General features: G+C 41.2%; 1 pseudogene; it reads right to left on the reverse strand.

Moving 5' to 3' along the window:
- Positions 1–2,538: 2,538 nt before the first annotated feature.
- On the reverse strand, positions 2,539–3,732 carry LOC138019031 (uncharacterized; annotated as a pseudogene).
- Positions 3,733–3,942: the final 210 nt, after the last annotated feature.

The raw sequence follows: 3,942 nt of genomic DNA on the forward strand, positions 1-3,942 counted from the left end.
TCGCACGACTTCGAGTACAATTGCACGAATAGTACGATCCTTTAGGCGAGTGAAATTTGAGAACTTTCAAAATCACTCTTCCCTATTAATCACGAATTCTACGAGAAGTTCGTGCGATTTTTTATTTCTAGTACATTCAACAAAATTACGAAATGTGAGAGAATTATGTAATTAAGTCGAGTTCCTCAGCCGAGTTTTCTTCGAGGTTCGGATTTATACCACGCTCTTCCAACCAACTACGCCAAACATTGATCCAGGTCTGTGTGCTTTTTTTGTGTTGTCGTTACTGCCACTTTCTTTAAAGTTTTGGATCCCGTCTTTACTAGACTTTGCGAAGCGACTGTTGGCCTTTTTTTTTGTTGACGTTCAAATTTGCCACTTATGATTGTACTTACGCGTCGTTTCCATGGAAACTTAATAAGTACTCATACGGAGTACAATTTTGGAATTAATTGTACTGCTCTCGACCAATCAGAATTGAGTAATTGGTGAGTAAAACTATAACGCAAATAATTGCCCGAAGAATAAGTTAGCCAAAGAATAGCCGAAGAATAAGTTAGCCAGTCAAATTGGCCAATCAGATTGTGAGATTACGAGCACTTGTGATCAAAAAAACATTATTGCTGATAAATGTCCCTTGCCAAATATCAGTGTGTTGATTCCTCTGGTTCAAAGCTGGGGTTTTTTGAGTTAAACAATTTCCTTATCGGGATGCAACGTAGCTCGTGCATTTTCCCGCGCGTGCATCTTCGATCTTAGCGGAGCACCATGGGTAAGATTTTTTGGGAAATCTATCCACGCGCGAAATTTTGGCTATGACGTCACGTACGTCCGTCCGCCCGTACACACTAGAGACCTTTAGATCGACTACGATTACGACTACGACTAAGAAATCAATATTTTTTACCTTCTTGCGCATGCCCGTAACGTGACAGAGTAACGCCACAAAATTCGGCGGGAAGAAGTTTGAAGCCGTCGTCTTGTTTACTACGAGTTTTCGCAAAAATCTCGTAGTGGTGACAACGAACTCGCAAAAAACGAAGGTACGTTCAAATTCATCTCAATTTGATTGCCAAATTGAAGACGCCTGTAGCTAAAAACAAGTTTTCTTAAGACAGCTTGCTTTGAAGGATATTGGAGTTTGTAGATACTCGAAATTTTAATGTTAAATTACCCTTCTCTGTGTACCTCCTGGGCCCGGTTGTTCGAAAGCCGATTAACTTAATCCAGGATTAGCGTAAACTTTGGTTTGCTTTTTTAACTTTTGGGTGGAAGCTTCTTTTGGTTATTTTTTGGTTTTCAAGCTTGACTTCGTCTAATGTACAATTTTGCTAAATATCAGCATTGTACAACATTTGGGAGTAGAGAAATACACTCCTTAATTAATTTTTAATCTGGGATTAGCGTTAATCGGCTTTCGAACAACTGGGCCCTGGACTTTTAGATGTCATTAGAGAAGAGAGAAATGTTTGCGTGGAAAGAAGCCCACGAAAAAGCGCTTATCACAAATGTTCTAACTGAAGAGCCACCTTAGTTTAAACAAGGGACAAAGGAGCGTGGTGCAGCCTGGACAGCGATCGCTGAACGGCTCAAGGAGATGAACATGGGATTCAAAGTGAACCAGAGGTCGGTTCGCGAGAAATTCCAAAAGATGATGAAGGATTATGAGAAGAAAGAGAGAATGGAGAAAGGAGCCAGTGGAGTTTCCGTACAATACAATGGTATTCACCGATCACTTGAAGATATTAAAGGTCGTATCGCCGAGTTAAATGAAGTCCAGCAAATTGAGAGCTAAAGGAAAAAGAAAGACAAGTCATCGGCTGAAGAAATGCGTAAGAAGGCAATGGAGAAATACAGTGCTGCAAAAAAGCGGCAAAGTGAAACAACTGACGACGATGTGGAGGTTCCTGCTCCGGCCGTGAAAAGAAAGTCCAAGCAAAATAATGTGACTGATATCCTAGCTGATTCAGTACAGGTTAAAAGAAAGGAAAGTGAGCTGAGGCAGCAGGAACTCGAACTTCGTGCAGAAGAGCAGAGACAACAGCGACTCTTTCAAGAACACCTGCTTACACAACAGCAGCAATCTCAGCAGCAACAACACACGATGAATCTCGCTATGCTTAATGCTCTTGGCGAGCTTCTCCAAAAAATTAAAAATTCTTGAACTTGACTTTTCATGTTACAACGAAAAATGAGGTAACCAGTTGTCTGAAAGCTTGTTTTAATATGCAAGTTATTTATGCATGCCTGTTATTGATTCAAGTAAAATTCTTGCATCAAACTGAACTGCTCCTTTAACATTTTTTCCATTTTTTTGAGGATGATAAACAATTACTGAGCAACCCAAGCTTTATTCAATATTTTCAATTTTTGAAAGACAGTTATTAAAATAATGCCTGAAAAACATCTATACTGTTTCTTAATTATAATTGTCAATGCTTTTGGCAATACTGGAAAAATATGTGGATAACTGGTGGATCCCTGATGTTATTGCCTGTTCTCTTTCAAAGAACGTTTTAAAATAAACTGAATAGTCCTTCAAACTCGAAAATATTCCTGAAGAGTGGGTGGTTGAACATCAAACTATGAACCTGTAGAGGAACCATAAAGACATGTGATTGCATTTCGCAAGAGGGCACAGACAGCATACATCTTGCCAACAGGACTCAGTCCAACTTTCAAATTCTTTTTAAAGTCTAAAAAGGCGAAATATTACCGACACCCATTCCACGGTGGTCCTCACTGTACTCATCGAGGCGTTAAATGATTGTTCATCGTTGCTTAATCGTGCTCCCTGGTACGGCACTTGAAGGTGTACCCTCATAGGATAAGCGAGGTCACCGTAGATACAAAGACGCTGATTTGTCGAAGAGTACGAGTACTGTTCAAGTGCCTCCAGGAGACCGGACATTCGCAGCATTCCTGCATCGTGTGTTACGCCTTCTGTGAAAAACAACGATAATAATGTAAAACAGTACTTTATATAGATCCTTCGAGAAAAACAACAAGTGCACAATTCACAAATCATGTTCCAAACTTAATTCTAGAGAAAATAAACTTACCTACAGGACCATACAGGCTTGCAATTAAACCACTAGGTGAAACAACTGATTGGAACTTAATTGCGTGCACTCTATTGTGCCCGTTATACATCACACGTTGGTTTTCTCCAGGCCGGCTGATTGGCCTTACCGTTCCGTCCACAAAACCCCAGCAATTATCCAGAGCTGCTCCTTTTTGGTGAATAGCATTAGCAAACTCTTCAAGGCATCGAGGCTGCAGCCACGGTTGGTTTAAGTCCCGTAATAGGTGCTCATTATTCTGGAAAACATGCTCAGTCACTTCCGATAAAATAAGGCTAAGCTTAGGCACTGATCGCCCAAACCGCGGAATTAAGTCACTCAAACGACAAGGATACGCAAACCGTTTGAGCAGGATACACAAGCCTTCCAATCCAGAAGCTGTCGTTCCATTGCAACAAGTGAACATATCGGGTATCCTGAGCGCCTCTGCCAGACGTGGAAGCTCCGAGATAGCAAACCTAAATTCGGCTTTGGCTTCAGACTCAGACAAATCATCCAGTGTACTCTCGATCCTATCGTATTTCCAGTACGGGAAACAAGGATTCTTTTTGTTTGTTAGTTCTAAAATTGCCTGCAATTCTACTTCATCGATCATGTCGTTTACGAAAAGAGCAACTGAAGCTTCCTGCATTGACCGTTTGCTCAACATTTAGCCGGGAAAAACCATTTCGTTGCCTGTTGTTGCAATCTAAAGTTTCATTTGATGCTGACGCAACGGCTACATGCAATAATCTAGTGCCAACCTTCCACGTCCTAATTCGTAGTCGTAGTCGTAGTCGTAGTCGGATTCTAAAGGTCTCTACTGTCGGGGTGGAGGTGAGGAGACAGGATAGCCTCTGGGGACGGGATTGTTTGGGCA

Source organism: Montipora capricornis, chromosome 10 (genome assembly GCF_036669925.1).
Source record: "Montipora capricornis isolate CH-2021 chromosome 10, ASM3666992v2, whole genome shotgun sequence".
In the NCBI taxonomy this organism is placed as follows: domain Eukaryota; kingdom Metazoa; phylum Cnidaria; class Anthozoa; order Scleractinia; family Acroporidae; genus Montipora; species Montipora capricornis.